This window comes from Ciconia boyciana, chromosome 6 (genome assembly GCF_034638445.1).
Source record: "Ciconia boyciana chromosome 6, ASM3463844v1, whole genome shotgun sequence".
Taxonomy (NCBI): Eukaryota; Metazoa; Chordata; class Aves; order Ciconiiformes; family Ciconiidae; genus Ciconia; species Ciconia boyciana.
Genome location: NC_132939.1, coordinates 21,070,573 through 21,087,738, shown reverse-complemented (window position 1 = coordinate 21,087,738; position 17,166 = coordinate 21,070,573). Strand labels below are relative to the sequence as shown.

Below are 17,166 nucleotides of genomic sequence, written 5' to 3'. Positions count from 1 at the left end.
TGAGGAAGCAATTCAAGTGTGCAATCACATAGAAGAAGGTGTGTGGTGTGGTATGGGATCTGCCCTTGCTGGGATGTTGACTCTGTGACAAACATGGTTTTAACTCTATGTTTTAACATCCTGTACTCATTGCATGCAGCAGGCAACAGTTTCACTGAACTCTTGCTGCAGCCAAGCATGCTGCTGGAACAAGAATTTTATTTTAATGATCACTGACCAGGAGTTATCACCACGGTTGTCAGTCAACACAACAACATTTTATAAATATGGTCTTTGTGGAGGTGGTAGTTTTGGAAAGCCCAATAGCTTAAAGTTAGTTTGGCACCTCTTTGTAGGCTAGGTGGTGGATGTGATCTGAAATCACTTCCTTTAACTTCAGTAGGTTTGGGATCACACCCATGGTTGGTTTGTTTGTTTGTTTGTTTATTTCCCCCCAGTTTTTATATTTCACTCGCCAGGTTGCCAAGGGCTGGACATGTTGTGAGGCAAGTATCTCAAAGGAGAAAGAAGTGTCCTATGCAAACAGCTGTAGGCATACATCCAGCTGCTCAATTCTCTAGAAAAGAAAGTTGTGAACTGCACCTGGAAAAACTGCCTTCTGCAAACCAGGAGCTCGCTGGTAAACACTGAATACATAGTTGAGTGCTGCACACTTGTGTATCCACTGTCTTTTAAGGAGAATGAGAAGGAAATGTATTTTTAATACTAGTTTAACTTGTACCCTGATCTGTTACTGCAGGGAGTAATCAACTGATAACTTAGAAATTAGCCAGCTGCCAGTGTTTGATACACAAGATTACTACGAATGATCTGTTAATGAATGTCCCTCTGTTAGCACATCCACATCCACAGCATGGCATAGGGAGTGACCAGAGTAGGGCAGGACAGAGGAGGCTTGTGTGCACTCCAAGGAAGACAGGTTCTGGCAATGGTGATGTGTTGGGAGTTGTTGGGGGGGACACACATTTTACCACACTGCTTGGTAGTATTTTAGACATATCTGTCTACATTGGCCTCCGCTACAAAATAGCAAGAGCCAAACACTGTACAGAGTTGTGTTAGCATAGTGCTAATGCAATGCATGAACTTCCGCTCATCTCATTACGGCAATACTTTTAAATTAATCAAGTCTCTGCATCCCATCATATTAGAAAAGGCCAGGTGCAAATCCAGCACTGGTTTTGCCCCCTTTATGTTTTCCAAAAGTTCAGATCCATATTGAAACAGAGATTGTCAAAGATCCATCTCCATTGCTAACAATGGTGGGCAAGTCTGGAAATGCAAGGTCTTTGCTCAGACTCTAGGAAGTGAATGGAGATGAGTCACAGTACTCCAGGAGCATCATGACTCCTACAGATAACAGTAGTTTGTGGTCACAAGAGGATTCCCATTCTGTATTTCTGTCTTCTGCTGAAGGGATTTGCTCAGCCAAATGGACACCAGTCAGCTCAGGCACTAGGAGTTTCTATTAAACCACCATAAGGGTTTACCCCAGGGTCTCTTCTAAGGTGTTTCAAGAAAAGAGGATACTGGGATGGAGTGCTTAGCCAGAAGTGCAAGCATGCAGTGATAAAGTGCAGGTTTTCATGGCCAAAGAGCTGGCCTACAAGCACAGCTGGAGTCCCTTGTAGCAGACAACATGCCATGTTCACTGCCAGGTGCTGTCACCGGCCAGTGGGGCTGCTGACAGATCCAACCTTGAAAACAAACTGTCAAGCAAGGCACTTGAGGTAGGTCTGAGATTTTTGTGGACTGGGATGTGTTTTATGGTTTTCAATACTCTGAAATACTACCTGAGCATCTGTCTTGGGTGCTCAGCATGCTGAGTTAGGTAACCCAGCATGCTGAGTTAGGTAACAGAGCTGAATTTTACTGAAACTGCTAGGCAGTGCCTAAAAAGCACAGAAGGGTACCAATAATCCATCATCTCTCATCACTAATCTAATTTAGCTGCTGGAATAACAAAGTATGTAGTCCTTTTTCTAAGCACACGTTATGCAAAATCAGAACCAAGGCTGTAAGGAGAGTATTTGGAAATCAGGTCCTCCCTGTCATTTTGAGGAGAGGGAAACATCCTTCCCTCTCTATGAGGATAGGATTCCTTCTAGTAGTCTAGAGAAAGTTACACACGACAATGACCCAAATACAGATGAATCCCAAGGCTTTCCAAAGAGGCTATCCATGGAATAGGCAACCCGAGCCCCTTAAATTCTGGGGAAAATCCCAGTACAGGATGGTGGTGAGTCGCATCACTTTTCATTCCTGTGTAGTATTTGCTGGACTTGAATCCAGGCTGCGTGCAGCAGAAGCAGATGTGTAGGGTCAAGGGTTCCTTTGACAGAGCAGATAGGACCATTTTTGCCTTTGCTCAGCTCATTCACTGATGCTGAGGCAGAAGCAAGCACTTTGTAGACCATGTAGCACTTTGTAGCAAGCACTTTGTAGACCATAAATCATCTAGTAGACCATGGAGCTGAAATACCCCTGGGAACACTGGGAATGGGCAAGGCACCTGAGGCAAAAGAAGCACTTTGGCTCTTTGCATGTTAGGAGAGAGACCCATGTCTTCTAGGCTATAGGTGCTGGCCCTAGGATTACATAGGCGTGCATAGGGATGCACAGGGTATGTGGCATTTGTTCCAGTCTGCAGAACTGCCTGACCCCTTATCTACCTGCTGACCTCCTCCCTCCACTACTGCAGACTGTCCCCCAGCCACCTTATTTCCTCCCCTGTAGAATAGGGATTTGTGAAGGACTTTTGCCAGAGCTGTTGTCTGTAGCATGGCTTGCAGCAGTGCTGTTGCAGTGATGGCTGAAAGCCTTGGTGTACATGAGTTGCATTCAGAGTAAGCTTAGAATTGTGCATGCAAACGAGTGGTGTAATGGCATGCTGGTGCTTTGCCCTGATTAATTTTTTTAACAGCCCCAAATTCTCCACTGCTTCACACTTACACTTACACTGCTTCACACTTATAATGTCACTTACACTGATAGGAAGTGAATATAAATCGACACCTTTCTGATTTGGTAACATTTTGTGGTGGCTTTGCATTGGCACAAAAAGCAAGTACACATTTGCAAAGCTGCTGATTCCCCTGCCTGAAGACAGCTAGATGAATTTCACAGCTAACGCCTGCTTGGCAAAACAGACCTAAAGGCACAGTGAGGCCACAGGTTTCTTTACACTGCAAAGAATAAGTGATGCTCCTCAAAAACTAAGTCATTGACCTTAACTCCTTTCCAACATCAATTCATTTTTCTCTTAGTTTAATGTTGAAAACAAAGTTGCAACTCAGTCATCAACCGTGAAATTAATCCCAGAAGAAATGCAAGGACCACCAACAATGTGGACCAGGTGTGAATTATGAATAGCATCAGCAAGAGGCCTTCTGTGTTCCAGGGGCATTAATCCCACAGCCAACACTATTCCTTTTATATTTTTCTTTTAAGCCTGCCATTTTTAAGCCCTCTCAGCAAGACCTTGTCTTGCTGAGAATTTCTACCACACCAAGCACTGTGATGCCCCTAAACTGAATGAAACCCCTATAGTGATACTACAGTTGCAACAACGCTGAGTTTTGTACCTACCAGTTCTTTAGTAAAAATGACCATCTGTCAGCTGTAGGGCAGCTTTAGACTTGTCCCATACAGTGGAACAGGGTGCCATACCCTGGAATAGCAGATGTGTGCAGATAGCATCCTTGAGCTTTCCAAAACCAGAAAAGAGTTTGACCCAAAAGAAACTGAGAAAAGTAGATGGACTTGAAGAGAGACACAAAAAAATAATCTTTATTTTATACACAGGCATTTCAAGGTACCAGTGATTCATCTTGAGTCAGGAATGATATAAACAAGGGAGTGCAAGCATGCTTTTGTGGCTCCCAATATTTTTTCAGATAAGAAAGCTTTTGTTTTCTTTTTCCTGTAAAAATGGGAAGGGGGAGAAATCTTACATTTCTTTCTTTATTTATTGATTTCTTTACAACTCTTCATTAAAATTAAGGCAGAATTAGGAGATAAACCCTTCTGGAATTAGGAAATCCTGGCTTGGTGGCTCAAATATTAATACAGTGCCCTGTCTCACATTTGTTACCTCATGTCTTTCATCCTGATCAATCATCTCGACTGCACTGTAATGCAACCGCTTCTGGGTAGAATCACTTTGTCGTGAACCAAAACTTGCCTTTCTAAAGCAGTAGTACAAAGGAAGGAAAGAGCCCTCTGGTGTTGCATCTGCACCGGGTATTGCTTGAAAGTAAGTGGGATTCCACTGGAGTTCTTCCCTCCCAGCAGAGCTGAATCTGATCAGGGCTTAAGCTAATGAGATATCCCAACACATTTGAAGCCTGTCTTAACCTTACCTTTTCTCTCAGAGACCCTTCACCATGAGAAGGTGCCATTTGCTGTTTTTATTGCCTTCTAGTACCCCAAAAAAGTACCCCAAAACTCTACCAAGCCAAGGAGGGGGTTCGTTTTCCTTGAGCAAGCATGCAGTGGTGAGAGGAGACAGGCTCTGTCACTGAGGACCTAGCTCAGGACCTCTAGAGTGTGTGGTCACCTTCAGACATGACACACAGTTTCTGTACGACTTCGGTGACATCAGTTGTTTGGTTTACTTGTTCACAGAAGCAAGGGCAAAGAAAAACTATAATCGTCCATCTTTTGGTGTGAGTTAAAATACTCTATAAAAGTGTTAGCGAAAGTTTTTCTAGGTCTAGTTCAGCTTCAAAAGATACAGCTTTGTACAAAATGCCATATGTTGCCTGATGAAGCTCTCCTTTCAGATTGCAGTGTATGAATTCACATAAGCCTGTGAAAAGGAGCAAAAACAAATGCCCAGATTCCGTGAGTCAGAGAAGACTTTTTTTTAACTGGCTCCTCTCATTGCCCTTTCTTTTCAGGCCAGGTGCAGTGACAGCAAAATAAATTCAATTCACAGACTCCTGTCATCCTCCAGATCTTTGGATCAATTCTTACTCCCTCCCGGCCTCATTCATCACTTCTGAGGATGAAGTCCTAAACACCTGCCGTGGTCGAAACTGTTCTTACACCATCTTCTGAACACAGTGACTTCAAGCACCTGAAATCACGAGGTTAATGCCATAGTCTAGACTTCAACCAAAGCTCTTTCTGCAGGCCTGAGCTGATTTTTTTGAAAATGGCATGGTAGTTGCTAGTTCTTAAACAACAGAGGAATTACCAAAGGTAGTTAGTGTTCTGCTTATCATGCAATACAAGGAGATGGCAGAGTTTTCCAGCAGAGCAGCAGTCTGGATGGGGGTGGCAGTACCATAGTATGAATTCTTCACTTAATCTCAGATTGATTTTGATTTTTGTCTTGTATAAAATGGGGATGAATATCCTTGCTCTGTATTATCTACTTGGAATAATAAGCTTCTGGAGGCAGATCTTTTACCATGCATGGTATTCATCTGGTAGCGTTAGCTGTATTGACACCTTTTTGTGTAAAGATTAAGGATAGTTGAAAATCAAATCCAAATGGGGCAAGCCTGAAGATCATCTAGGTGTGGACTTACAGCTAAAGTAATTCCTGTTCCTCTGCTTTCAATAGAGATGTATAACACTGTGGTGGTGGTAGGATGGTTAATGAAAACTGCACAGAAATGGAAGTTATCCAGGGGGAAAGCAAAATTTCAGGAGTTTAATACACTTTACTTGAGGACTGAGTAATTTCTGCCTTGCTGTACTGAAAGAACATCTTAAACAAAATTGTCACATTTGGGATGATGCTACAGAAATAGAGGACTGCAAATGCATGCCAGTTCTGAAGAAGCTGGGAGGCAAGAGAGAGGAGATAGGCTAACACACACCCATCAGTCTGACACCTAACGGTATGTAACGTTTTAGAACAAATTTTGACTGCAAGTATAAGTAAAGACATGGGAAAAATGTGGCAAGAGTTTACCAAAAGTGGATTATACCAACCTCTGGTAAGTGGACTGATCTTCTAGATGAAAAAAAGACTACTAGTCTGGGGCTTTAGGACAGCCTTCAGTACTGTGTCCCAAAGGAAATTGGTAGTTCTGCTGGAAAAGGGATTCTCACTAGACAAAAAGGTGATTACAGAGCTGGCTAATGTGGAGGAGAGATCATGCTGCAAGGTAGTTTGTAGTGGAGGTTCTTATGGACAATACTCATCTTAATTTCTGTTAGTGCCATTTGGAAAAGACAGAAGCATGCTAATGACACTTGCTAATGATTAAGGGGTATCATCAGAGGAAGACCGGAAGAAGGGGATGGAGTAATAGGAATAGAATAAAATGTAGTGGTACACAGTGCAGGGTCACATACTTACAAAACCTTTTAGTACAGTGGGGACTTCCATTCCACTTGCCTTTACAACCAGGGAGGACAAAGAAAGAGAGGAACCCCATCTTAATAGTCGATGGTTATGAGCTACTAATTTGATATGACCTTGATAACGTGACCCCAGGATATACCAGACATTTACAGTACAGAAAGGAGAGTATGTATTCTACTGCACAAGACATCTGGACTAAATTATACTGTTCTGGTTACCCATCATCAAGAAGGAAAAGCTGGAAAAGAAAAAACAGGATGTTAAAAAGGATTGCAAGCCTGTCTTTAATGACAGGAGATTTTGAGCTTGGCTTGTATGACTTAGCAAAATAAATGTTGAGAGGAGATGACAGTGGGCCCTATAAATATATCAGGAACGCAAACATCAGAGGGTAAGAGTTATTTTAAGCTGAAAAATAATTTGGCAAAAGAACAAGTAGGTATAAATTGGCAATAAATAATGTTGGCCTATAAATTAGGAGGTCTGTAATCTTCAGAGAGAGGCTTTGGACCTATCTTTCAGAAGAAGGAGGAAGAGACTGACAGGTATCTAAATGACTCTGATGTGGTTACCTGCAATAGCAGAAAACTGGTTCCTCTGACCAGAAAGCCCCTTCTGGTCCTGTAGGTTGTAGTACAATGGAATTCATAAACATTAGTAATGCAAGTGGCAACAGCAATTAGCTATTAACCAATAATATTAATTAGTGACTGGGATGACTGGATGTTGCTTGTGACTGGATAAAACCAGGAGGACAGACGAATCTCTCCTTTGTAAGGTAAGACCCCAAAGGAAAAGCATGTCAATCTAGGCTTGGTTTTCAGAGAAAGTTTCACCTGATCCCTGTTCATTTGGGTAGCACCAATATAATTAATCCAGACTAACCCATTTTATGGAGTTCCTGTGATGGTGAGATCAGAATCAGGTCCAACATCTCCGAATAGGTCCAGGGTATGCTAATTGTCAATATTAAGATTTAAAAATTTTAAACATTTTTTGGCAAAACTGAAACATAACTTTTCTCTCCTATAAAGCTTCACGAATGTACAACATGATTCCTGGATAGAGATCACATCAGCTCCACAGTTATTAATTTACAGGTTTTTCACTGACCTTAGCTCAGCTCTGGGAATGGTGCCAGCACAATTACAATAACTCTGAACAGGGCAGACATAAAGCTCCTGTATTTACCCTGAAATTGTGCCAGATTTTTCTCTTGCTCAGTGATGGAAAGATGCATTTCTTCTTTGATTGGTTTCAAATAGTTCAGGCTGGGCTGGCCGTAACAAGATTATTTCCAGCAAAAGAAGGAAAAGAAGTAAACTACCATGCAGATGTGTGCATGCACAATACACTTACTCCACGGATAACCTTCGGGAAGTGTGTCCCAAGAAGAGGTGTGGGGGGAAACTGAGTCAAGGTGACTTGAGCTAGTTACCTGGAACTAGCATAAATGGCAGAGTTGGGAATAAAATTCAAGGGGCAGATGCTTGATTTGGTGTTGTTATCACTGAATTACGCTACCTTTCTGGAGCATGTCAAGGCCCATTGCCTGCCTTCCTGTGAAGATGGGCAGCTGGACTGCAATGACACCAGGTGGAGCTGAGTGCGCTCATCACCTTGGAAAATCAGGCCCCTGGTGATTTTCTCTGACGTTAATTGACCGTCAGACCCTGCAAAAGGGAAGTCAACACATTTCCTGACTTATGGTCTAAGATAGTATTTTCCAAACCCTAGAATAAATTTAGTGTTGTTGCAGAGGAAATGCTGATGCAATCCACCAGCAGCTGCTGCTCTCCAACATCCTTGCAAAGGTACAGTATATATTGGAGGTGTGAGGGGGTAAGGGCACACAAGTAGGGTATTCAAAACCCCAGCCTCTTCTAAATGGCAGGCAGAACTCTGCGTCTTCCCTCCAGACCTCCTACCTTCCTGCCCCCAAGACAAACACTGCTAAGAGCTGTTCCCAAGAAAACGCTGGGTACCATCCTGAAAGTAAACCCCTGAAAAAGCAGGCTTTTCATGTGGGACCACTGAGGGGGTGATCGCATTTTCCTACGTGTCTGATTTATGAATCCTATACCTGAAGTGTGGAAATGTGGATTCCTCCTAAGTGCGAGTGAGAATGGTAAGAGCAATGTTCTGAATAAATATATTGTGATTAGTCTAAAAGATCAGGTAATGTGTGTGTTCAAACAGGCAAATTTAATTTATGCACAGATGAGTCTGGATGATTGAATTAACCTGGTTTAATGAATTACCGCCTCTCAGTGGAGCTGTGAAAACTGACTACATTGTGCTTTAGTCCCTTGCTTTTTTAAATAAATCATATTAAGGGAAAGCAAACACGTTTGGTTTAGAGAGTGGAAGGGCTCTTAACGTGGTCAGTTAAGATGGCTCTGCAGGTGCACAGTAACTCATCAAACCACAGGAAGTTAATCCTGTACACTAGCCTGTCTGGGCCCTGGGTGTGCACTTGGCACTGATGGCACTGTAATTTTCTGATGTCCCAGAAAATCCCCCCCCCCCGAAATTAGTAAGTATCCTTTATTTGTATTGCGGTTGAATAGTGAAAAAGGAGTATGATGATGCCATGGCAATCTCCAACCAGGAGATTGTGAATGGGGAAAGAATAGCACATTGCTGCTCATGGAGCTGCACCGGGGTTGCACTCTTGCACCAACAGAGATGTTTGATCATGTCACCAACAAAAGTTGAACCACATCCGTTGGATCCAGATTATGACAAACCTCATTCTGCCATGTCTAATCTTTTGAGCACTCTGGTCTGGAAATGTAGGCCTTTAATCTGTTTGTTTCTTGGTTTTTTAAAATGCAAAATGATTTGGTGAAACCAGCCTTGTTATGCATCACAAGTCATATTTTTCGGTTCGGAACACAGCCACTCACCACTTGAGCTGAGGGAGTGATTGCCTCAGGGAAGCTGTTCCCTGTATACAGGCTAACTGCAGCGGTGTGGAATCACCTTTGTGCATGATGGTGTTATTAGCTATCTGTCAGCCCGCAAAGGTTTCAGATGCTGTCGGGAACAGAGATGCCCCCAACCCTCGTCCTGCTGTCACCCCGACTCCCTCAGCTGTGTGGTCACCTGCCACCCAAATCCCATGCGGGGTCCTGCTGCACTTCCCGTCCCGTTCCTGTCCTTAATGCCGTGCCCACCCTGCTCTCCCCAGTTTGATCCTGCTGCTTACATTTCCACTCTTCTCCCTGCAAGCATCCTCCTCTGCTCTTTCCCGCCAGGATCCCTTCCTGTCTCGGAAGGATTCCCAAACTCTATTCCTCCTCCTCGCCCGGGCACCGGGGAGGCTGTGTCTCTTCCCGGTGCCCACAGCACCCTGAGGTACGTCGCTGTCGCTGCTCGGCCTGCTATCCCGGCCGCGGCTCGCAGACGGGCCCTGTGGAGCCGGTGAGGCTGGATGGGCGGGCGCGGGACAGGGAGCCGCGGCGGGCGTGGGCGGAGCGCCGGCGCGGGGGGCGGAGCAGCGGGCCACGGAGGCGGAGCAGCGGGGCAGGGGGCGGAGCCGCGAGCGTCGGGTCAGGTGCCGAGGCCGCGCGCGGTCGCGGCGGCGGTTGCCGGGCGACGGGCAGTCTCGGCGCAGCCCAGCGCCCCCGGGCCAGCCCGGCCTACAGGTAGGAGCTGGCCTCCCCCTGCCACCAGCGGCCAGGCCCGTGGGGAGGGGTCATGCTTCTCGTCTGTGGGAGGGAGAGGGTAGTGGGGGTGGCAGCCTGGAGGGGGTTTTGTGTGTGTGGCGGGCATGGGAACTGGCGTAAGGGGTGATTTCCCCTTTGTTACCCAATATTTGCACATGTATGTTTAAGGGCCTTTAAAAAAGGCCTTTGTGGTGACCACGTTGACTGGTATGCTACACGTCTAATGTGTCCCAGGGCTTGAAAACCCCAAGAGTGTGCATTGCTGTAGCAAGACCTATGTGGAGGTGGAAGCACCTGAGGGTCTCTGCTTATGTTGGTGTTGATAATGAATCTGGTATGTTTAGTGGCGTGTTTAAATTTTACGCTTTGGTAGAGCTCTGAGGAGAAAAATGCTCATGAATAAATAGTCCTGGGCACTTGCAAGTTGTAGAAGTATCCCTGGGTGTTTCACGTTGTGAAAACATGGCTCCTCCATAATGTCTCCTCAGCTTCTCTTGAATGACTGAAGAGACTCGCCAATGCTGGGTTTACAGGCTTTGCTCAGCTTCTTGCAGAAAGCGCTCAGGTGTTGGTCCTGTCCTACTTACGGCCCCTTTGTGGTATGGAGAATGGTTTGGGAGTGAACCCACTATCAGCAAGAAACTTGTGATACTCCCCCATAGTTTTTAACAGACAGTAATTAGTTATTTGGATATCTTAAGCTCTCCCTTTGGCCTGTCTGTGAGGCCTGTGCTATCCTGGCTCTGCATCCATCTTCTACAGCCATTGTTTCCTGATAGAAATGTTCCTGCTCACCTATTATTTTCCATTCTGACTGCTTTTACAAGGCAAAATTTTCTTATACAGTGAAAATGTATTAAATGTTGACTTCAGCCTTTTACCCTGTGCTAGCCTGATGGCGATGTTTTCTTTAATACAGATTCAACTTAGTCCTACAGCCTAGGAAATGACTGTTCTTTGGGTAAATAATTGTTCAGTAAATAACTTTTTTTGCAAATATGTAGATTCTTCTGTACCAAATCCTTCACCTTCTCATGATCTCCTTGGGAAACTGCTTTCAGTTACACTTGCATTAAGCTCTTCTAGGCTGTACTGCTTCATGTCCTGTTACACTTTTAAGACCTATTGAGCATGGACTTCTGCTACTACAGTGGATAAAGTACTCTTTTATTATTAATTGCTCAGAGTCTCTGGGTTTGTTTTGGGTTTGGTTTTTTTTCTCTTGAAGACTGTGTTCTAACCATTATTTTAGCAGGATATGGAGCACTCAAACAATAAATTGCATTATGAGCATCTGTGTCATTCAAGATAAATGGAAATGAATGGCTGTTACTAGTAAATTAAAATCTCTGTAGGAGAGGGATGGGAAATGAAAGACACAGAACAGCAGTGGCATTGGAAGAAAAGGTAAAATAATTTCAAATATACAAAAGACTGAAAATGTTTCAGAACTTTTTTTTAAATTACTCTCCCATTTAATTTTATTTCTCTGCTTTGTGTTGTCTGATTTGAATTTGCCTGAAAGAACTTGGATTAAGCACTTGGAGTTTAGCACTGGACTGGAGTGATGTTATTATTTATGATGATGATGATGATGCATGTGCTTATCTAACTGAAGCTCTTTAGGGGACATAGTTAAAGAAACCACATTTATTCTCTAAGTTTGAAGTAGTATAAAATTTAGTGCGGCAAAACAGTAACATTATGTAATATGCCATAAATTTGGGATTGCTATGTTTGCCACTAATGGGAACGGCTTAATATTTATTCAGGAGGAATTATGAAGAGGTTATTTTTTAAATCAGAAAATTCACAGAAAAATTTTCACAAAAATTAATTTAGGTACATCTGCATAATTTTAATTTGCTAGTAAAATAGTGTTTTTATACCTTCTGTAGATTCATATGTTGGCTTGAAAAACAATTGGGAGCAAAACCTGTTTTATATCAGTAGGGCCACAAGTACTTGCTATAATACAAAGTCAGAAGACCAGATTTGCCGTGGCAGATGTATAAAGGCTAATATATCTGTATTAAAAGGAAAAAATTGTGGACCCTGGCCAGTTCAAAGAAGCATTATCTGATTTTTTTTTTCTTTTTAATATTTCAGAAAGCGCTTGTTCCTTTGATTGTAGTGTCTCACATCAAGAAGCAGTATCTGAAGTATAGCATGACACTGTCTGTTCATTTTACATTTTTTGCATCTTGAGTGTTAATGTAATCTTTTAGAGTTGAGTTCTAATACTACTTTGGTTTCTTTTTTTTTAATGTTACTAGCATAAGTAGTGCTTGGGTATGTTTCTGGTTTATTTTAATAGAGTATCCACCCAAGTTCAAAGTGATGAACATAGGGGAAAGAAACATATATAGAATGAAGGGCTTTAAGTAAATTATTGCTACTTGAGAAAGAGCATTAAGCTACTGTGGTAGTTCTTTGAAAATATAATCTTGCAGCTAGTCAAAAAGACAAACAGTGTTAAAACTTCTAAGAGGAGGAATTGAAAACAGTGTAAATTCATGTACTCTCTCTGTGGCCATATCCTGAATCTTATGTGTGGTTCTGATCATCCTGGAGGGTAAATGGCAGAACTGAAATTTTTCCATGAAATACAACAAAGATGAGAAATGGAAAACAGACAAAATAAATGAGACTTTTCAGCTAGAAGAGGAGATGAAAAAGGAGATGATGCAAAAGAAAGCTATACATTACTGAATGGCAGGGACAGATGGATGAATCCTCCATAATTCTATCTAACTGCTTTTGACCTCATTTATAATTTTAGCCTCCACAACAACCTATGCCAGTGTTTTCCACAATTTAAACAAATACAATGCAAAAATGCACTTTCTCCTTTTTAAAAACTGCTTCCTGATAAAATTCCTGTGGTTTCTTTAGTCGGTGGATGACTATTTGTCACATGACAAATAATTACTTTCCTATATATCTCCCCTGCTGTCAAACACAATGCACCTTTTGGCTTGGGAAGTTACTGGGCAGCTGATTGCCAGAAATTAAAACAGTATGTCAGGGGAAGGATCACTTTGGACTACCTCTGCTTCTGATACTGTTTTTTAAGCATCTGTTTCTGACTACAGTAGCTAGCTGGACATCTGCCTTGACCCAGCAGGACAGTTATAATGCAACCTCATTAGTGGCCTAAATTGATTTTGCAAAGCCCTTTTCACTGTTATTTTTCTGTCCTTGATAAAATTTTGGGAGTATTTGTTACTAAATAAGCTCCTGCGCCATCTTCCACTGTTTAGTATTTTCCTACGAGTTCAGCTAGAATTCATCTGTTTTTATACAATGTATCCCACGTGAGCAACACATTGGAAATCAGAAACATCCTGGCATTGAAAATGACTCTTCAAATGGCTTTGTGGGCCATGGAATCTCTTGCTTCAATTAGCTTAATTAACTAATAAAATGGACTGAAAATTGTTTGGGGACAACAGAGCACTTTGAAACTCAGAAATGCCATATATGGTGCATTTTCATCCTGCACAGAAGTTTGGATTTCAAAGGGCTCATAAATGCAATACAACAGTAGATGGAAAAAAAGTCTGGTTTTATTGTCCTTTCTTAGCTGGAATCTGGAAATGCTTCTAAATAGTGGATACTAAAAATGCTTTGAAGACCAAAAACGTAGAGTTTTTCTTCTCTGCAGCTTTGGAGTGTCACTTAGTCCTGAGTCCGTGGGTTAGAATAGCCTGTGAATGAGCAGCACTGTTGTAAGCTTGGTCTGAGATTTCACTCACCTGTTCAGGGAGACAATGCATCTTTATATGTCTCAGAAAACTGAGCTGCACTGCGATATTATTCTCCTAATGAATGGAGAGAGCATGCAAGACCTTTGGGCACGCAGGAGAAATTGGGGAAGGTGCTGGAGTCACCAGTATTCAGGTGACTTACCCAGCTTCTTCATGACTTGGTGGGAGAGTGTCAACTGATGTGAAAGGCTCTTGCCTTAAGCCCCAGATAAACACAGCAAGGCTAGGTTAAAAGCAGTATTTGCGCAGGGTGAGAAGGTTTTACATGGGACAGAAAAGGATAATTATGGCAACACTAAAGCAAAACTAAGTTTGCAGTGAGAGAGGGAACTTTTTTTTGTCCCATCTTTGCAACAACTGAAACCGCCTTGTATATAATATTTTTTAAAGTGGGTGAAATTTTAAATCTACGTGGGACATATTAACTTATTCTTTGGCTCTCATCACTTACAGAAGATTAATCTCAAATGTTTTGTGCAGTGTGACCACCAGTGGAATATGGTATCATCTATGCAAATCAGTTGACAAATTAGTTTATTCACTTCCAAAAGCTTTATTCAGTAAGAAAGGACCTTTACACTGATAACACAATATATCCAAAGGCCTCACCCACTGGCACTAACTCAGGGAGATTATTGCTTGGGTGATGAATTAGCCCTGAGCCACTCAAATATTGATTATTTTTTTTATTCCCCCCTAAAATATGATTTCATCATGCTGCTTCTTACTTTTTAAATATATATATTGCAGGCTATGTGCTGAGACAGTATGGTTTCTTTTTCCAGATGTTAAATACAGATCATAAATGGAGAGCTCCCTGAAGATAGCTTTTCTTTTAACACACTCAGACTTGCATATGGAGTGGTTGTAGGAGGTACAGTGCTGGTCTTGGGCACTGTGGCTGTCTGGCTGCCTTTCTTCAGCCCAGCTCTAGCACCTCAGAAATAGTGTGCTGGGATTCATATTTTTAAGTCTTCTCAGTCAAATCGGAAGCTAAAGAAGAAAAAACTTGGGCAACTTTTACTTCAGTGTGAGCCTTGACCTATGGGACTTTGTGTAATGTGGCTGATGAAGAGCAGACACATGTTCAGCCTTGTTGTAGAGCACCCCTTGCAGAGGTGCTGTAAGGAAAGAATGCATGTTTGGGGGAGGCTGATGAGAATGCTTTTGTTAATACTTTAAATGATACCAGAGGATGCTTTTATCTTGGGTTAGCCAGGTGATGAACTTTGTACTTGGGTCATCCCCCTACTCGCTCTGTGCAAAGTTGTTCACATGAATGAGTCTTTTCAGGATTGGGACCTGAAACTATGGTGCTGAGTTACATTTCCTCTTTGAGCTTGGAGAGTATGGATAAGTGCCCGTGGCATGAAGAGGGGCTTGCGTGCCCTAAAACTTGACTTATTTTCCTAAATATATCTGTTGATCATAAAAAGGTACTGACTCTGCAAAACCTTGCTTTGTTCATGTCCTTCCTTGGTATGTCCAGTAACATGTCTAGCATCTGCAATTTAAGTAATTGCTGAATTGGGCCTTTTGAATGCAAGGAGGGTAAATGAGTGACCTGGCTGATGTTTCAGAAAAAATAATTGTTTGGGTTATTGTCCTTTGAAGGTTAACAGAATATCCAATAGATATTAAGATAACCTGTGGAGTATTAAACATGAGATCAAACCTTAATTCAGCCTGGCAGGATGCACTTACCTGTACATTCTATATTCTGAAATAAGAATAGGATATCACCGGTAAGGCCCGAAAAGAAGGATATTAAGCATTTCCTGACAAAAGACTTCATTAAGCTGGTGCTGTGGTTTAAATTAATATCTGTGCCTTGGGAATAGTTGAAAAGAATAACATTATAGTTGAATACTTTTTATTTTAACAAAGCTGAAACTGTAATCTTAGAATTGCCCAAACTAATTATTTTCCCCAGTCTTCTGCTCCAGTGACATATATTTAAGGCAGGATCTCTGTGTGTGACAAGCACAAGGTTCCTGTGTACATTGGCATTAGCAATCCATGGGAGGACTCCTACATAAGGACAGGAGGATTTTAAATAGAGCAGCCTTGTTTCTCCCTTATTTAACATCTGAACACTCTTGGGTAAAAACTTGTAGCTATAAAGAGCCAAATGCAGCTTCCTGATCCCTGGCTACCTTACTAAAGTTAAAATGGTGAGGGACTTACTCTTATCTCCTCCACTAACTGAAATGATCATAAGATCATTTGGCAGCCTTCTGGCAGTGAAGGCATAGGCACCTTGGAGCTCTGTTTTTCCATAACCCCTGTTGTTCACCAGCTACCCCCACATCCTACCCCCTGCTTTGTTTTTCTTAGGCTGATTGTGGAGAGGAGTGGGGACAGACAGCAGAAGAGCCTCGAGACATTTTCTTGCAGAAGGAAGTTCACCTGTATAAGAAAAAAAGATCTCAATCTGTAGCATCTTGCAGTTTCAGCTAAGGATTGAGATAATCCATGCTCATTCATAGCCACTGTCTGTAGACTTGTATTGCAGAGAGTATCAGTGAATGTTTGTAGCCAGATAGAAATTGCCACTGATCCCCTCCCACCATGGGACTCTAAAAAACAAAAACAATTGATTGGACTTTGGTTTATTGTTTCTTTGACACATAACAGCACATATAATAGAGAGCGAACTGCTTTTTATCCTGCTATCAGGACAACATTTGACAAGCTAGCTCCAGAATGATTTAATTTAGAAGCATTTCCAGCACACATGATAAAAAAATTCTCATCACCTTACAACCTCCTCAGCAGGACCTGGGAAAGTATTACATATCCTGCTTTTTTAATACATGCAATTTGTAGATATATAAAGGAGAAATGGGTGGCATTTAAATGCATTGCCTTTTTATTTATTATTGCTATGTTAGTTAAGAATATGAAACACCTTTTATCTCAAGGGTGTTGGCTCAAACCTAGTCTGGGTTTGTAGCATGCATTTTCTTCTCTGGAGTCACTGCTGCTTTGGACAACGGCACAGTTTGAACTCAGCTCTGTGCATGAGGGTAGTACAAAGTCCATGAAGCTCCCAAGAACTTTCCTCAGGGACCGTGTGGGACATAGATCCCAAGGGTTGCCTACCATGGTCACGGCAACTGTAGAGCAGGATTTACATGTAATACCGAAGGACCATCAGGCACTCTTACAGCTTGTGAAACCATAAATAAGGAAGGTAAACAATGAGACAAATCGGTACACTTGCTTTATGTGTAAATTTGGGTGCTTGAACCAAGGCCTCAAATTGGATGAACAGTTAAACAAAACCATCATTGTAAGCATTCAAGTCATTCAATGTCATTGAAGTCAGTGAATATTTAATTATGTTAAATGGGATATTGATATCTTGATATTTCAGCATTCTCATAAAAGGTGTTTTTTT

The 17,166-nt window shown here is 42.1% G+C and overlaps 1 protein-coding gene across 1 annotated transcript in view; it reads left to right on the top strand.

Moving 5' to 3' along the window:
• The first annotated feature begins 9,870 nt into the window (after positions 1 to 9,870).
• LRRC56 (leucine rich repeat containing 56) overlaps positions 9,871 to 17,166 on the top strand; it is a 65,291-nt gene continuing 57,995 nt past the window's right edge. Inside the window, exon 1 of the mRNA XM_072865066.1 lies at positions 9,871 to 9,972. The gene's annotated coding sequence lies outside the window, so the exon portion shown is untranslated. The remainder of the gene's footprint in view (positions 9,973 to 17,166) is intronic.